At 32.3% G+C, this 20,114-nt stretch overlaps 1 protein-coding gene across 5 annotated transcripts in view; it reads left to right on the top strand.

Moving 5' to 3' along the window:
- Window positions 1–20,114, top strand: part of LOC139502507 (uncharacterized) — a 77,915-nt gene that overhangs the window by 41,952 nt on the left and 15,849 nt on the right. Inside the window, exon 1 of one of the 5 annotated variants that reach the window (XM_071291992.1) lies at window positions 19,776–19,889. The exons of the other annotated variants lie outside the window; for them this stretch is intronic. The gene's annotated coding sequence lies outside the window, so the exon portion shown is untranslated. Of the gene's footprint in view, window positions 1–19,775; window positions 19,890–20,114 lie in introns of those variants that run through there. 5 annotated transcript variants of the gene reach the window in all.

Below are 20,114 nucleotides of genomic sequence, written 5' to 3'. Positions count from 1 at the left end.
TCTCAGTTGCTGTTCTAGCAAAAAGTTAATTTCGTGAAAATTGGCCAAAAGGGTCCCTAAGCAAATACCAACGATTTAGTTAAATTGCAAAGTAGAAAAATTGATCTTGGCATTGAATATCGTAGTCCAAGAATAGTTTCTCTTGCCAAAGTAGAAATAGTATCATATTTTCAACATTTGGAAAAACTATAGTCTGTTTCAAAAACGTGTTTTTTCAAGAAATGGTTTCATATATAGCCATTCTTCAAAATTCGATGTAGCTTTTCCATATCAAAACGGGTTTGTCGACAATATGATCAGTGCTGGATGACCTTCGAAAAATTAGGCCAATAAATTACCATTATCTTCATGTCTCTTTGACCAGTACCGTATTTGGTGAAAAAATCAGTTCCAATTTTAGGCCTGATCGGCGGGCAAAAACTAATTCTCCAAATTCAGAGAGTGATCAGATAATGTTTTCAAGATGTGATATCATCTAGATAGACGCCAGCGCGACTTTTGGCGCGGGCGCTTAATTTTCGGAAATTTTTTTCCCTACCGTATAGGTTACAAGAGCGCAATTATTTGTTTACATTTTACCGGCAGGTTTTTTACCCCAAGGTGGTACTCAGAATAGAATCCTATACGGCTTCTGATTGGTTGATACAGGATTGGAATTATATTTAATCGAAAGCTTATCCAATTAGGTTTAAAAATTGCCGAAAATCATATTCACATTTTACGAAGTATAGAAAATATCTTCAATTTCTGCACGTCGGAGCCATTAAAAATATGCCTTTTTCATTAAGCGAAAAAAGTAGACGATTTTTTTCAACTGCATTTTAAGTCAATTTGAGCCGCATGACCCTATATTTTTTTTTGGTTGTAATGCAACACTGGCATTTGTACTAACAGGAACTGCCACCCGTTTTTCCCTAGTTTGTGTAGTCTTCGAGAAAAAAAATACGGAACACTAGTGGTACCCTATGGAAAATGCATTACGAATAATTGCGCTCTTGTAACCTATAGAGAAATGACACTTTTTTTTATTAAGGCTTTGAAAAATATCAAAAATTGTGATTTTGCTCGGAAAAAATGTGAAATTGTGAGAAACGGGGTCAAATGGACTTTTCATCAACGGGAATTTATGCTATAGTCTGTTTCTTATTTGTATTTATTTCTATATCTGAATCTAGGGTGGGCTCGAATGTCGACAAAGTATGAAGAGAATACAACGTTTTTGTGATATCTACTGTTTCTATCGGAAAAAGCATGTAATTATCTTGAATTTGAAGGTAAATTCTGGTTTTTAACCTTAACGGCCGTGTCTCAGTTGCTGTTCTAGCAAAAAGTTAATTTCGTGAAAATTGGCCAAAAGGGTCCCTAAGCAAATACCAACGATTTAGTTAAATTGCAAAGTAGAAAAATTGATCTTGGCATTGAATATCGTAGTCCAAGAATAGTTTCTCTTGCCAAAGTAGAAATAGTATCATATTTTCAACATTTGGAAAAACTATAGTCTGTTTCAAAAACGTGTTTTTTCAAGAAATGGTTTCATATATAGCCATTCTTCAAAATTCGATGTAGCTTTTCCATATCAAAACGGGTTTGTCGACAATATGATCAGTGCTGGATGACCTTCGAAAAATTAGGCCAATAAATTACCATTATCTTCATGTCTCTTTGACCAGTACCGTATTTGGTGAAAAAATCAGTTCCAATTTTAGGCCTGATCGGCGGGCAAAAACTAATTCTCCAAATTCAGAGAGTGATCAGATAATGTTTTCAAGATGTGATATCATCTAGATAGACGCCAGCGCGACTTTTGGCGCGGGCGCTTAATTTTCGGAAATTTTTTTCCCTACCGTATAGAGAAATGACACTTTTTTTTATTAAGGCTTTGAAAAATATCAAAAATTGTGATTTTGCTCGGAAAAAATGTGAAATTGTGAGAAACGGGGTCAAATGGACTTTTCATCAACGGGAATTTATGCTATAGTCTGTTTCTTATTTGTATTTATTTCTATATCTGAATCTAGGGTGGGCTCGAATGTCGACAAAGTATGAAGAGAATACAACGTTTTTGTGATATCTACTGTTTCTATCGGAAAAAGCATGTAATTATCTTGAATTTGAAGGTAAATTCTGGTTTTTAACCTTAACGGCCGTGTCTCAGTTGCTGTTCTAGCAAAAAGTTAATTTCGTGAAAATTGGCCAAAAGGGTCCCTAAGCAAATACCAACGATTTAGTTAAATTGCAAAGTAGAAAAATTGATCTTGGCATTGAATATCGTAGTCCAAGAATAGTTTCTCTTGCCAAAGTAGAAATAGTATCATATTTTCAACATTTGGAAAAACTATAGTCTGTTTCAAAAACGTGTTTTTTCAAGAAATGGTTTCATATATAGCCATTCTTCAAAATTCGATGTAGCTTTTCCATATCAAAACGGGTTTGTCGACAATATGATCAGTGCTGGATGACCTTCGAAAAATTAGGCCAATAAATTACCATTATCTTCATGTCTCTTTGACCAGTACCGTATTTGGTGAAAAAATCAGTTCCAATTTTAGGCCTGATCGGCGGGCAAAAACTAATTCTCCAAATTCAGAGAGTGATCAGATAATGTTTTCAAGATGTGATATCATCTAGATAGACGCCAGCGCGACTTTTGGCGCGGGCGCTTAATTTTCGGAAATTTTTTTCCCTACCGTATAGGTTACAAGAGCGCAATTATTTGTTTACATTTTACCGGCAGGTTTTTTACCCCAAGGTGGTACTCAGAATAGAATCCTATACGGCTTCTGATTGGTTGATACAGGATTGGAATTATATTTAATCGAAAGCTTATCCAATTAGGTTTAAAAATTGCCGAAAATCATATTCACATTTTACGAAGTATAGAAAATATCTTCAATTTCTGCACGTCGGAGCCATTAAAAATATGCCTTTTTCATTAAGCGAAAAAAGTAGACGATTTTTTTCAACTGCATTTTAAGTCAATTTGAGCCGCATGACCCTATATTTTTTTTTGGTTGTAATGCAACACTGGCATTTGTACTAACAGGAACTGCCACCCGTTTTTCCCTAGTTTGTGTAGTCTTCGAGAAAAAAAATACGGAACACTAGTGGTACCCTATGGAAAATGCATTACGAATAATTGCGCTCTTGTAACCTGTTTGCATTACTAATTATGGTAAAATCATTTTATCAAATTATTCAGAGTATCAGCTGATAAAAATGCATTAGAATATTTTAATCTGTTATTGTGCATGTGTACTAGAAAATCTTATAATTCAAATATATAATCGAAATCTTATCGTGTGTTCATGTCTGAAGTAGATAGAAAACCTTATCTTAATAATTTGATATAGGTTTTGAGGGGATTTTTAAAATTTGGAATTGTTTACACATCTACCAAGATGTCCTGTAATGAAATTGGACACCATGCATTTATCATTTTCAATAACATATAATATGTTCAAATCGCTGAAAGAACCCCTCAAAAGTATTGAAAACGACCATTCTGCATTGACAATACAAAGTGTAATTATACTAAATAAGATACTTGTGCACATGTACATTCGGACCAACGCCCCCATTGTGTATTTAATACTTATATTCTTATTATAAGCATTTGCATGTACACAGCTACTTGTTTAATAGGTACTATGTCTGTACCAAAAATATGTAGAACTGGAAATCTACTGCAAATATTCAGTACTATTTTGTTGCTCTAAAATTATTGTAATATTTAAGTACCTGTATTTTACCGTGAGTACTTGACTTGTACTTGAAAATTTAAGTACTACATATTTTTGGTTACAAGGTTACATTTTCAGCATTTTGATAGTATGTCTATTTCAAATCTCTTAAAGTTATGATTTTTAAACATGGAATATTGTGATCGCTTTTGGTATTATTTCTGTATCAAAATTTTTAGTACAAATCAAGTACTTTAAAACACAGGTACGCAAATAGTACAATAATTTTAAAGTAAAGAAATAGTACTTAATATCAAAAGTAAATTTTCAGTACTACAGATTTCAAGTACAAAAATAGTACCTATGCAAAATTGGCTGTCGGTAGGGAAAGCGGGAGGAGAAAGTATGAGTACCAGTTTGATCGGTCATGTTGGGTTTTTTGTTATATATAAAAGATGGAATTTGTAGTTTTTACTACAAATAGGAGTGAACGAATGCATTTTGTTGGGGTCACATCTACCCTATTTTTGGTCCAAGCTGTAAATGATTAGTCATGATATCACTCTTGCCCTGCGTTTGTGTATCTTGAAATATTTATTTTTATAAATATTTGTCTTTTGTTTATATCTGTATATGAAAGTTGGTGAAAGGGTGGGGGACAGGGAGTAGAGACGGAGCGAAATTCTCGTTTATTGATATGAAATGTACTTAAGTGAGAACTTTTTGGGGGAATTGTATACAAAACATTTAAAATTTTGAGACCGTTGATCTATAAAGTTTCGTCTTTTTGAAGGATAGGTAGGCTCGTCATCAGTGTATGACTCTGTTCGGTGTTGGGAATCTGTGATGAATCAAACAATTGATTTTTTTAAATTTCAAACCATTTATTGAATTAAGATAAGTTAATATAAATTATCTCTGTCTCATGTTGTGATCTTTTCATCAATGGAAGTCAATATGTCAGATATAAAATGATAAATTAAAGTTAAATAGCCGATATAAAACATATAAAACGTGTATCAATATCGTATATAATTTTACCGATCTGAATTACATGTATAAGGTATCGAGATTCCCCAAATACTAGTTTAGCCATATCACTTTTTAGCTCACCTGGCCCAAAGGGCCAAGTGAGCTTTTCTCATCACTTGGCGTCCGTCGTCCGTCGTCGTTAACTTTTACAAACTGAATCTTCTCCTCTGAAACTACTGGGCCAAATTTAACCAAACTTGGCCACAATCATCATTGGGGTATCTAGTTTAAAATTTGTGAACCGCCAGACCAACCAAGATGGCCGCCATGGCTAAAAATAGAACATAGGGGTAAAATGTATATTTTGACTTATAACTCTAAAACCAAAGCATTTAGTGCAAATCTGATTGAGGTAAAATTGTTTATCAGGTCAAGATCTATCTGCCCTGAAATTTTCAGATGAATCGAACAACCCGTTGTTGAGTTGCTGCCCCTTAGTTGGTAATTTTAATGGAAATTTTGCTGTTTTTGGTTATTATCATGAATATTATTATACATAGAGTTAAACTGTAAACAGCAATAATGTTCAGCAAAGTAAGATTTACAAATAAGTCAACAAGACCGAAATGGTCAGTTGACCCCTTTAGGAGTTATTGCCTTTTATAGTCAATTTTTAACCATTTTTCGCAAATCTTGGTAATCTTTTACAAAAATCTTCTCCTCTGAAACTACTGGGCTAAATTAATCCAAACTTGGCCATCATTATCTTTGGGGTATGTAGTTTAAAAAATGTGTCCGGTGACCCGGTCATTCAACCAAGATGGCCGCCACGGCTAAAAATAGAACATAGGGGTAAAATGTATATTTTGACTTATAACTCTAAAACCAAAGCGTTTAGAGCAAATCTGATAATAATAGGTAAAATTGATTATTAGGTCAAGATCTATTTGCCCTGAAAATTTCAAATGGATCCGACAACCGGTTGTTGGGTTGCTGCCCCTAAATTGGTAATTTAAAGGAAATGTTGCCGTTTTTTGGTTATTATCTTGAATATTATTATAGATAGAGATAAACTGTAAACAGCAATAATGTACAGCAAAGTAACACCTAAAAATAAGTCAACATGTAAACTATCGCGGCATAAGTTTGGTTAGTAATTTGGCCAAATTGTTCACTTCCATTATGAATATGAGATTATTACTTTGGTCCGATACCTATGACATTATAACTGATGCACAGTTTGGATTTCGTCCGGGCAGCAGTACAGTTGATGCGATGTTTAGTTTATTAACTGTCATTCAAAAAACACTCTCCAGTAAGAATCGTTTGTATTGCTGTTTTGTAGACTACAAACAGGCGTTTGATACAATATGTAGACTGAATTTATGGTTGAAATTGTCAAAAATTGGTATAACAGGGAAACTTTTATCATTACTAAAATCAATGTATTCAAATGTAAAATCATGTGTACGAATTGATGGTTTTTATTCAGAGCAGTTCACGAGTACAGTTGGCTTAATGCAAGGGGAAGTACTCTCTCCAATCCTTTTTTCATTGTACGTGAACGATTTTGAAATGGAATTTTTAAATAACGATAATGTACCGTATGAAGTACAAGAACTGTCTCTATTTTTGCTTATGTATGCCGATGATATGATACTTTTTTCTGATTCTGTAAAAGGTTTACAAGATATGTTGGACACACTTTTATTGTACACTCAAAAATGGGGTTTAACTGTGAACAATGCTAAAACAAAAATTATGGTATTTAGAAGTGGTGGTAATGTGAGGGTTGAAGAAAAGTGGTATTTTGATGGTAGTGTTATTGACATTGTTGATGAATTTTGTTATTTAGGTATTCTGTTGAATTATAACGGAAAATTTTTGAAAACTCAAAAACAATTAGCTGAGCAAGGCAGGAAAGCTGTATTTGCCTTGAAATCAAAAGTGTCATCCTTATATTTGAATGTTTTCACGTACCTTAATTTGTTTGATACATATATAAGTAGTATTTTATGCTATGGCAGTGAGATATGGGGCTTTCATAAAGCTCCGAATATTGAAAAAGTTCAGTTAGATTTTTGCAAAAATATTTTAGGTGTCAAACAATGTACAACGAATGTAATGGTGTATTATGAACTTGGTAGATATCCTTTGATATATTATAGATTGTATAATATTATAAGATACTGGTTTAAACTTTTATCAACTACTAATTGTATTCTTGAAAATTGTTACAAAGAGCAGGTACGGAATCAATGTAATAACAGAAATAGTTGGATTTATCAACTGAAGTATTTATTGTTTAATTTGGGTCTGAATGACTTCTGGTATAACCAAGATAATTTAGTTGTAAATGACACTCTTAAGTATTTTGTCAAAACTAGAATATTTGATCAAGCTTATCAATATTTGAATCAATTATTGGATGGCTCGCCAAAGTGTTTTTTATATAAATACTGTGTAAATAATGTTTGTTTACAATTTTACCTTACTAAACATGTGAATTTTAGAGTGTATCTAACTAGAATAAGATTGTCTTCACATAACTTATTTGTTGAAACAGGACGATATCACGGGGTTAATAGATCAGAAAGAAAATGCACTCTCTGTACTTTAAATACGATAGAAGACGAGTTTCATTTTATTTTACAGTGTGATTGTTATAATGAAATTAGGAGGCAGTATATTAAGCCATATTATTATAAGCGTCCATCGTCATTTAAACTTATACAGTTGTTGGGCACAGAAAATGTAAAAGACATATGTAACCTTTGTAAATATCTTTTCCATGCATTTAAACGAAGAACAGACATGTTATAAGTTACCAATACTTAATATAGATTATTACTCTTCTCGGATGTATTCATTTATCAGTTATGTATGTTTTGTGTATTTATTTATGATATATTGTATTTGCATATATATTATATTTGTACTGATGAGCATCATTTGCTCAAAGTAATAAAAGAATTGAATTGAATTGATCAAAATGGTCAATTGACACCCTCAGGAGTTATTGTCCTTTATATTCAATTTTTAACAATTTTCATAAAATTTGTAAATTTTTACTAACATTTTCCACTGAAACTACTGGGCAAAGATCATTATAGATAGAGATAATTGTAGGCAGCAAGAATGTTCAGTAAAGTAATATGTACAAACACATCACTATCACCAAAACACAATTTTGTCATGAATCCATCTGCTTCCTTTGTTTAATATTCAAAAATACCAAGGTGAGCGATACAGGCTCTTTAGAGTCTCTAGTTTCATGTGCTTGTCCAAAGACAGAAGCTTTGTCAGTGCATGGTGGTTTATCTTATAGTGTTTTTGTAGATTGAGGATTTGAGTATTGAGAGCAACATTTGATAGACATATGCACAACTTTAAAGACTTGGGCGAATAAGAACCGGGCATATTGTATAGACTCTTACTTCTCTTGTTTACCTTTAGAAGACTTGTGGTTTTATATATCTATATCTTATCAATCAATCAATCAATCAATCAATCAATCAATCAATCAATCAATCAATCAATCAATCAATCAATCAATCAATCAATCAATCAATCAATCAAAGTAATTGCATTTCCACGCATTCTACGTATTATTTAAAAAAAACAAGTTGATCTGTAATGTACATCGACTACGTGTGAGAGACAGAAGGTCCTTTAAAATCGTTATTTGGATTAGACAACTATCAAATTTTTAACTGAAAATTCGGAATCTACACTTTAAGGATGACATCACCTACCAACCCCCTTTTTTAAATGTATAAGTTATCATCATTTGAATCAAAATTTTAAAAAAAGTCATTGTTGATTTGGGATTTGGGTAATAATTATTAAATAAGAAGATGTGGTGTGATTGACAATGAGATAAGTCACCACCAGATACCAAATGACATAACAGTTGATAATTGTAGGTAACCGTACGGCCTTCAACAATAAGCGAAACTAGTACCGCATAGTCAGCTAAAACGGTCCCGGACTAAAGTACAACAATTTCAAACGAATAAACAAAATAAAAAAAAACCTTTTTCTTTTAATTCATACTTGTCTTTTGTTAAAAATAGTTTAATGTCTGGGTGGTCTTTATTTTTAGTATGCTTTTTCTTCCTGTTTGACAGCAGGTTTAGATATGGAAATTTAACTTGATACAAAAAATACAAAAAATTATATATAAAACGCATTTAAAATGTTTTATTGACTACCCGCTATCCTAAGACGGAAGCTAAATATTTTACATTAGTTGTAAAAATTCTCCGTCAGTTCCTCAATTTTATTTGCTATAGAACAGTTATATAGTTTTGTTTGACTTTCATATTTACAAATACTTTGGGAAAACATAAGAATGTGTGATTTTTTTTTCTCTATACGGAATAACAGGTATAGGGGGTTTACCCTTGTAAACTAATAAGGTTACAAAGTAACTGTTTATGATTTCCTTGTTCATCATCATAGTTTTGTTGAACGAAAATATGTTTATTCAAAATTAAAATATCTTTATTTCTAATCAAATGTTTGTTTTTCGTGGCGATGTCACCATGCACAAACAAACTTTAACCTACCATTGACTATATTTAAACCTATATAAGACCAAACCTCAATCTGGTACGGACGGACAGACATAAATACAGACGCACAGACCGACAAACATAATGGGCGTATTCTAATATAGGCAGTGCTAACAAATATCCATAATAAATCACATTGTCAAGGATGTAGACTTTATAAAATAAAATATTTTCCTCGTTTGTGGCTTGTTACTCAGTGACATCCTGAAGATCACCAGAAACACTTAATATAACTGTTATAGGCAAATGTGTGCGGTTCCCTCCCTTGTCATTTGAGTATCTTCTTATGAATCATCAGTATAAAGGAAAGGCGGTCCAGTCTGAAATAATAAAGGTGCAAAACCTAAAAATAATTAGATACAAAAAATGGAATATAGAAATAATGAGATTAGGATTATTATAATGAGAAAACTATCCACAAGGATCAAAGGACACAAGAGATGATAAAATTCGTGTTTTCATGATCTCAGCTAAAACAATGTAATTATAAGTATAGAATGCTTCTTTTTGTAACTTTATAGGGTTGTAAAAGCGTTGACCGTGCGCACAAAATGTACTTCGGTCAACGCTTTTACACCCCAATAAAGTTACAAAAAGAAGCATTCAATTCTTAAATAAAGTTTTCCAGGTTGCCAAATGAACAACGACACGCTGAATTATGCATAAGGGCCAGCTGAAGAACGCCTCCGGGTGCGGGATTTTCCTGCTGTATTGAAGACCGATTGGTAGCCTTCATCCGTATACTGCTCTTTGGTCGGGTTGTTGTTGTTGTCACTTTGACACATTCTCATACATCGGTATATATGATGGTATCGGTGGTGAATCCTTCAATTGTACATTCTTTGATTGTTTAATCTATTTTTCTTTCTTTATTATATATGTTTACCCTTATTTTCTTTCTTTATATTTTGGCACTCCACTTTTCTCTATTCCTTAAAATCTTAAGTCGATTTTCTTTATTTTGTAAACAGCCACCCAGACCCTCATTTATGCATTTATAAACAGGGTCTGTTGGTTTACTTCCTCATTCAGAATCACGTTCAGTATATCTAATGGGATTGTAAATTTTACATGCATTTGATGATAATTATGTTGCAAAAACATTTGATATAATTTTCAAATGCACATATAGTACTTATGCTTAATCGACCATAAAACCTAACGATCACACCGCGCATGACATGAAATATACAGAAAGACTCCAAACCAGGAACTACGATTATTACTTTGATAATCTTCAGTCACGATGATGTCTTGGTGCTTTCTATTAAATTAGCTTTTGTTGTTTAATAAGCTATCGTTTCACAATCCCTCTAGACAATTTACAGTTTGGCATGGAACAGTGGCGAATCAAGAAGGAGTGGGGTTGGGGGGGGGGGGGGGTTCCGGGGGTTGGGAACCCCCTTTTTTTGACGATCAATGCATTTGAATTGGGACATATAGTAAGACCCCCTCCCCTTTATCCTTGGTTTGGACCCCACTTTTAACAATGGCTGAATCCGCCCCTGTGGTATACACTTGTCTATCATTTAACATGAATATAAAAGTGCACTTGGGGATGTGGGACAGCAGGCCAACGGCAATGACAATTTAAAAGAAAGCTCAAGTCTATGCCGGTCGTAAAAAAAGTCAAAAAAGGTCATATTCATCAAACTATGAAAAAAGACGTATTTTCGACCCTCCTCTTTTTGCTATTTTTTTTTTAATTTGAAAATAAACAACTAGAAATAAAAGAAATCAATAAATAACATCGATCTGTAATGACTTTTTAAGTATAGAAGAGTGTGCGTGTGATTTTTTGTTGTTGTTCACTTTTTGAAGTTTATCCATCCTTCCCTACTTTTCAGTACACTCCTACGGAACGGATATGTATTTCTTTTCTATATATGGTGTTATAGGGTTGATGTATCATTGACTTTCAGACTTTTGCACTTATATCTAATTGAAAAATTTCACCATTAGATAATACTCTTAAAAAGACTGAATCGTTGAAACTTTTTAAGGGGTAATGTCGTAAAGTAAAGATTAATAGGCGAAAGCTGAGTTTGTCAGTTCTCAAGAGAATCTATTGTGATTTATTAAAAAATGAAAGTGGGCAATTAAACAAACTAATAAAAGTTTATTACGGGATTCTTTAGAGGGAGGAACACTATAAGGTTTCTCCGTTTTATGTAAAATAAAAGTTGATAATAAATTTGAAAAATAAAAAAAAGTTAAATACCAAATAAGCATAACTGCCGAAATCTAAAACTCTTCAGTTGGGATTGTAAGTACATGCAAGATCTCACCAGTGTCTTGGTAGATAAGTATTCTATAGTTTCAAATAAGTATATATGTGCTTACATGTCATTTTAACTCGTTTGAATGTCTGTTTTGGGGAATTCAGTTATTTCAATTTAAAATTAAAAGTAAGGTCAACACCTCATGTTAGGAAAATTCGACATAAATGGCGAAAAGTTGGCAGAATATGTAGGCAATCGGTATGTAACCTGCAACACAGTAAAGTGCAACATGCCTTGCCATGGACTAGAAGTTACTTTATGATTTAATTTCCAAAAGAAAGAAATAGTATGGCTATTATCTCTTGAACAAATAGTCCTGGTGAAATTTTGTTCTAGCAGGAATATATATTATCAATTTGTGTTTAGGGCAAGTTTTTAGAGGAGCGTCTGTCAGGATGGACAATGTATAATATGTTTACAATATTACTTTGTACATATCGACACCCTTATAATAACAGAAAACCCGAATGGTTACGAAAATGTGTCCTTACACTTCAGCTTCCCGCTATACATTGCAGACATCCCTAAACATGATTAAATAATACTTTGCAGAATAAACATAACGTTTTAATTTTGATAGTACAACGGACAGCACTAATCGCCAACAACCGACATCTCAAAGTACTGAAGTACTGAACATCGGCTGACAGAAAGTTCTGGTGGATAATCATACACACTTGTCTAAGTTAAAAAAAAATCACATCTATATACCTCAAAGTTAGGTTAAGGTGCATATATATATTTGAAAAATAGAATGACAAAAGTTAATTGAACTTAAACTGGATGCTAATAAGTATTGCATTAATCGATTCATGTAGATTGGCACTCATACCACATCTTCTTATATCTCTGATAGATATAAAAATGCACGTTCCCATAGTTTAGCATAAAATCATGATTTATATACCAGTTTAGTCTATACTTTTTTTTAAACCAGACTAACAATCAATAAAAAATTGTTTTATTATGATATTATGGAGTTATAATGATTTTATAAGTTTTTAAAAGTTGACAGATATATATCTTAAGCTTATATGATTTACTAGGGTTTATTGACATAACAATTTCTCACACATTAATACATGCAATAAAATGGAAAGAATACTTCCTTTATAGCAACTCTTCCGGTTTAGTGGTCTTCAAGTTCCCATGTCTTTTTATAATTATTATATTAATATTCCGCTTTAAAAACATGTAAAACGGAACATCAGTGTACTTTAAATGCTAGAGTCCGGATACAAAATATTGGTGTAAAGTACTACAACAATATATTCATACAGCCTAATGGACGCTGGAGTTAAATTTTTGACCAGACTTTTATTAAAATAGCTTAATCTTTCTCCCTAAGCACCATCAATTTTGATTGTGCAGTGGAATGGATGTAAGAGTCCCACACATACATGCATACCATACCACCCCCCCCCCCAAAAAAAAAATCAATAAATAAATATAACAAATTATATAGAAGTAAAAATAAACCGCCCAACTACTAAGTTTTATACAAACTAATGTCATGTATTTCTAATTAGAATATTGACGATTAACCCACATAAAGCCATCTGTCGCCATTATTGAAATATTAAATAACCAAAAAGTACAGACTTATTTGTTCAAATTTCACATTACATTGAATTCGTATAGCAACATTTATCATAAATATTGATTATTCTAAAGCTGATTTTTTATTTTGTAACATATTATTTATCCGAGCATTTTTTTTTATCAAAATACGTCTTAATTACACACGGAAAACTGAGACTAGCAGCTGAAACTAATGCACTTGGTTTGGTTGTAAATAAACAAGGGAACCTGTAAATGAAATGGCGAGAACAATGCGAAGTGTTAGAGTGAATTTAAGGAAGAGAGTGTAAGAGTTTTTTAGCTGATTTTCGACTGAGAGTAAAGACCAACAAAAACAAACACTAAATAGTTATATGCATCACGAAACACATCATTAATCTACGGTTAACTTATGTTCTCCAGAATGGCAATCAATTCCTGCTCCACATGTAGCAAATCCGTGTTGCGTTTCGTCTGAGAGTAAAGTTAAGCTCTATATTATTATTATCACATAAGCAACACGACGGGTGCCACATGTGGAGCAGGATCTGCTTACCCTTCCGGAGCACCTGAGATCACCCCTTGTTTTTGGTGGGGTTCGTGTTGTTTATTCTTTAGTTTTCTATGTTGTGTCATGTGTACTTTTGTTTATCTGTTTGTCTTTTTCATTTTTAGTCATGGCGTTGTCAGTTTGTTTTAGATTTATGAGTTTGACTGTCCCTTTGGTATCTTTCGTCCCTCTTTTAGGCGAATGAGATTAAGAGTAGGAAATAGAAGTGAGAATCTGGGACCTCTACTTCATCCACTCAGTTTCGCGAATACATCAAGCTTTAGGTGGTTACTGTGTTTCATACAGTATGAAAGTATTAAACAGTATTATACATGGTGAAAGTTTTATTAATAGATATTAGCTGTTCGTTCATAAGATAACAAATATGCCATGCAGACTAGTATTCAAGACGATATCTGAGCAATACGGATTTGCTACATGTAGAGCAGGAATTGATTGCCATTCTGAAGCACAAAGTTAACCGTAGATTGAAGATGTGTTTCGTCATGCATATATAACTATTTAGTGGGGGTTTTTTTGTTGGTCTTTTCGTCGTATTTCGCCTATATGATTCATGGTCTTTCTAGTTTTTCCCTGAGTTTAAGTTTGGACAATGTTTCACTAATTTTAAAATTCAGAAAAGCATGTTTCAATACTTTTTTTTTACATCTATAAATATGCAAGATGCCTAGAAATAACATACCTATTCTGACGTATTTGAATATTTCTGCGTAATTTTACATTCCAAGCCAAATACATGTAGTTGCCCCTTTTCTTCATGAGTTTATATGTAAGCTAGATCGGAGAAGTCATGGGGTGATTGAAATTTTATAAGAACGAACAATCATTTATGAACGAGATTCGAGGCAATATTGTTACACAGATCGTAAACAAAATGAGGACATACGGCAAACGAAACGTTAATGCAAAAAAAAAAAAAATAAAAAAAAATAAATAGCAGCTGTTTCATAATACCAGTATAAATAGGTCAGGGTTATAAGTACTATACTATGCATTACGCAAAGAATTGTTATATCTTACACAGGGAGATTTCACACATCAGGTGCACACGAATTTAAATAACTTTTGATAACTATTGCACACGAATTTAAATATATGTGATTACATCCCAGCTCCTTTGTTCTACCAGTGGTGATCTGAGCCGGATCACCTCTAGTGTCGATGCTGGGATTCATACCCAAGACCTTTAACATTTAAACCCACGAATCAAACCCCTACACAAGGAAGACTGCTTAGTTGTAAGAACCAGCAAATGAGAAAACATATAATATGTAAGTTGATATATAATATGCTCAGGGCCTTATAGAAAGAAAAGGCGGTGGAATAAAATATTCATTTCCCTTGTCTTAGGAAGATATGAAATAAATGTATAATGTCCCCCCTTTTTTTTTTAACGTTATAGGGACGGAAACAATTCTGATCTATACGAGTGCAACAAAGGGATGGATGACTCCTTAACTGTATAAACAGCTTCACGTGTAATATGTTACAGATGCAAAGTAGTAATAAGAATAATCCCCTTGTTTGTAAAACATAGTAAATCGATCATATTTAGTATAAATCATAAATGATTCATTGAGATTAAATAGTGACTTTATGATGCTTCATTCATGTTTCATTCATGTTAAATAGATTGTATTTTTTTTTCTTCGGGACTTATCATAAGACTTTACGGTAAGAATGTATACATGTAGTACAATTAAACATCCTGTTTATGATTGAAATAGTACTTCAGTTTTTCCCCCCAATTCCTGTGTACAAAGCTCTAAGATTCAGTAATGAGAACAATTTGTATATTTTAAAAGAATCATATATATATATACTTAGTAATCCAGTCATTAATGTAAGAACGACAATACTGCACCAAAAGGAAACTAAACCATAACGTTTCACACAGAACTTTAAAAGATCAGAAAACGACGACCCTGTTTTCGGTCCGTGTAAATGTTAATGGTTAAAATATTTTTTAATGAAATAACATCAAATCACATTCTTTCCGATCCCTATTACCATGTGAAATTTACTTTCTTATTATTCTCTTTTTTCACAAAAATGATATTTTTCGCTTAAATGTTGGACGATATGGAATTATCAAATGTATATACAGTTTGACTTGTATATTTTTGTAGTTCAAATTTCAATAGGGTTGTTTTGATTTATAGATTTGAAGCATGTTGAAAGTTGGGGTTTCTTAAAAACCATTATCTCCATGTGAAGTTTATAGTGTGATTTGTTCTCATTCCGTCGACTAGAGGGTTCAAATCAAAGAATTTCACCCGAGAGTCTTGTGCATATTTTGCATACCTTTTATAAGGGGAGATAATAAATAACTGAGATGAATATTTTCTTCACATACACTTGTGTGACAATACAATATAAAGCTAATTTAACCTTTTATATTGACTATTTGATTTGCATCGATTTGGTATGTTTGTTTTGACTCTATGAACTAGGCGTGGTTTGATTGTCAATTGAAACATATCGTTGTAAATAAACATTCAATTGATATTTATTGCGAATTTTTTATCCATTAGGCAGATATGTATACGTAGGTAAGATAATAAATTTTCTTTAAGATTCGATGTTGCTCTGAGTGTTATTGACAAGCAGTTGTCAAGTTTGTCGTCTCAATTCTAGTGCCTATGTCACAAATATTGCTTGCCTGATTCGTGGCCATAGGATAAAAACTGTATACATTCAACAGGAAATTCTGTAAATGTAATTTTTAGCTTTTTTAATTGAAAGAGACGAAACATGAATAAATCAAATGCATTTACCATTTTTCTGGTTAATTTTCGACTTTTTACAGTAAAATTACTTCCCGTCGATAAAGTTTTACAAGAACAAATAGGTTTAACAAGGGCGGTTAGCTTGCTTGTTAAACAGTACATTCGAGTATTTTTTTTTTGGCTTTAAGTGCATAATGCAATATGTGTGACAAATTTGGCATTGTCTTTCAAATATGCCATTCTGTTAAAATAAATAATCAAATTAAAACCTAAGTTTTAATAAACAAGAAAGAGGAAGCTTTGCTGTTAGACTATTCATAGAATTTCCATTTCACCGACTGAGACTCGATAGTGTACCATTTGGAACGTTACGGGTGCCACTTGTAGAGCAGGAGTCGGTTTCACAAAAACACTTTTGACTAAGATTGATTGTGAGTATACTGAATTGTTCATGACTTACGATCAATCTTAGTTGTAGGTTTTTTTGTGAAACCGAATCCAGATGTGCTTAACTTTCCGGGGCAATCGCCCCCAGATGTTTCAGGGTTCGTGCCCAGTTATTTTTTTTAATTAGTATTGTGAGTGTCTTTCGTTTATCATGGCGTTGTCAGTAACTCTCGATTTTCTAAGTTTGAAAGTTTCCGTATTAAAAAAATATCATCTTCCGCCTCCTTTTAAACAAATATTTTTTTCTCTCTTTTTTTTTTTTTATACATTTTCTAATGTGCTGCTTTTTAATAGAGTCCAATTACACGTTTAACCTTGTGCAAATGATAAAATAAATATGAACTGCAAAAAACCTGCTTCCTCGTTTCAGTTTTTCAAAGGGTCGTATCACAAATATTTTTTTGTAATACTCAGAAAGTATAAAGTTAAAAATATAAACAGACAGGAAACTTTATCTTTTTTATCAGTTTTCTTTGTAGTGTTTTGTGAACTTCTTTGTTTGCTTCGACGTTTGCTTCGTCTTCAGGATGTTTACCATAGCGTTGTCAGATTCTCTCAAATTTTGATTTTTGAGGGTCTCTTTATTATATGATCTTCCGCTTCTTTTTAATAAACATTTTTTCTTTAAATTATACTTTATGTAAGGTGTTGTTTGATAGAGGAAACAGGTTCCAATTGCATTTCTGACCTTGTGCAAATGACAAAAATTAATATGAACTGCAAACAACCTGCTTCCTCGTTTTAATTATATAAAGGATCATATGACAAATATTTTTTGCAATACTCAGAAAATGGCAATTTAAAGTTAAAAATATAAACAGACAGGAAACTATAAAAATATAAATACAAATGGTTATAAGTCATTCAAAAAATATAATGAATCAGAAACCGAAATCCGCAATAAAAACCACATAATTTTTCATAAAATGCATTCTTGTAAAGTTAACACCTCGGTCACAGGTAAAAACTACAAAAACAACGTATTATAAATCTATATAAATTTGTCATTTTCCACTAAAATACCGACATTAGTACACACACCTATAGTTTTGATGGATATAAGTTTAACAGTCACTTGTCTTTTCTTGTTTAACATGTTAAAGTGACACCTATAGAGAGAAGGATTTGTATTGTTTACCTAGTAACATATTTGTAATCTTCGTGATGAAATATGGTTATATGCATCATAAAAATTAGTCATTTTTAAACTTGGGAAGTTCTTTTTCTGTACTAGCGAGCGAAGGTAAATTCTTATTTTCACATTTATGCATGCAGCCTTATATATCCGATCTTTAACAGGATATATATTATGTGATTGATACTTTTGTAGTTTTATCTACTTAAACTTGATACCACATGTGTTTGAAATTTTAAATTATTAGATCTGTCACGAAACTTTTGAAAAGGGAGGGGTGTAATTCTACAAAAAGGGTGGATACTTTCTCAACCCAACTCCCTTGAATGCGCCGCTGAGGCAGTTTTGCTTTTTTCTATCGCACAGGGGACAAGGTTACTTTTGAAAATGTGTAAAGTTACTTATAAGAAAACTCTTGTTAATATTTTTTTACTTTCATAAACCAAGAAGTTTCTTTCGGTGATCTGCATATGAAAGCATGTCTTGGAACACGTGCCCCTCAAGACGTACCCGTACCTATTTATCTGACAATTATAAATATTTTGGTGTGCCTGGTCTAATTTAGGTGCATAATAAAATTTCATAAAACAAATTCCTTTCATATTTACGTCAAAGATCTTATCTCGTAATTTTTATTGATAGTCCATATTTCATATACATGTACACGTACTTGTTAAAAAAAGGCCATATTTCATATACATGTACTTGTTAAAAATATGTATGATCATTGCTTTGACCGGTAGTTTGAGTATTCATAATTCATTCGGACACACTTTGTGTGAAAAGGACATTTAAAATGTGATTGATCAGCGAAATAAAATAGTTCATAAGATTGAAATGACATTTGTAGTACAAAGCAAACGATATATTATAAAAAGTTTTTTTTTTTTACATCATTCATGTATTTCATTCATGATAATAAAAGAGTGACTCATTATATTCATTCAATTGTTTTATGAATGTGTATCTAACCTATTTCCATACATTATAGTATTGTCATGTTTGTATATGTTTTACCTCGCCCTACTACGTTCTAACTTTTTATAGCACATTTTAATTACATTGCAATGTCTGTCTTACTCAAATTTATGACTTAACAATCCTAAGAAATGTACCGAAATCCGAATTTTTGTCAACTTCGGTGTTAAATTTTAGGTGAATTTTCTTACTCCTATAGTACAGTACTACTTAAAAGTTATCAAAGGTTTATAATTTAATACGCCAGACACGCGATTTGTCTGCATAAGACTCGTCGGTGACGCTCAGATCAAATAATGCTAAAACTGTTAATAAATCCAATCTGCCCATCTGTTTAGTTTCAATTCCATAAACGCATAATCATCAGTGTTTGTTTAAACAGTATTTATTAATAAATTATACAAGAATAACATATTACAATGTTCTGAACGAATTCAGAAAAATGGTATTCTTTCAATTTACAGGTTACACACTTACAAGCCTAAAAAAGACCGTGACTAAGATAAGCCATTAATATAATTCCCGATATCACAGACATTTAGCATGAAGACAAGGTCTTGGACTTGATTTTTTACGTTGACTCTTGAAATCTATTAGTTATTCTTGTTTTGTGTTTGCTGTCTCATGCGCGTGATTCCAATATCTTCATTAATTTTTAAATCGGTTTAGAAAGGGACTTTACTCTCTATTACTGTTATAACAAACAACAAAAACACAAACATACACTAAATAAACATTAAAGTAAATAATGAATTCTAGCATGAAGTCATGTCATCCTGCTCTTTAATGTTTATTTATATTTCAATCAAAACATGTAATCATTTTACCGTTTGAATGTAATTATTTTTAGTTGCGTGATGTTTTTAACGCAAATGACAATGAACAAGTTGTCAATAAAGTGTACGAAAACTAAGGATATTTATTAAGGAGCTTATTTTTAATTTCACTGAATCAACAGGTAAGCATCAATGAATAATCAGCGATTATATGAGAATCTCTTTTAATTGCTAAAAAAGATGTTTAGAATGGAAACCATGCAGGAATGACGGTGTCAGAGACAACAATGAGAACAAAAAGCATATCACAGCACAATGCTACCGATGGCTCATCAACGTAGCGAGAAAATCCTTCACCCTGATATAGATTTCAGCTGCCCCTTGAACAATAATGTATACAGGCAGAG

Source organism: Mytilus edulis, chromosome 14 (genome assembly GCF_963676685.1).
Source record: "Mytilus edulis chromosome 14, xbMytEdul2.2, whole genome shotgun sequence".
Lineage (NCBI taxonomy): Eukaryota > Metazoa > Mollusca > Bivalvia > Mytilida > Mytilidae > Mytilus > Mytilus edulis.
This window is presented reverse-complemented; position numbering and strand designations above follow the sequence as displayed.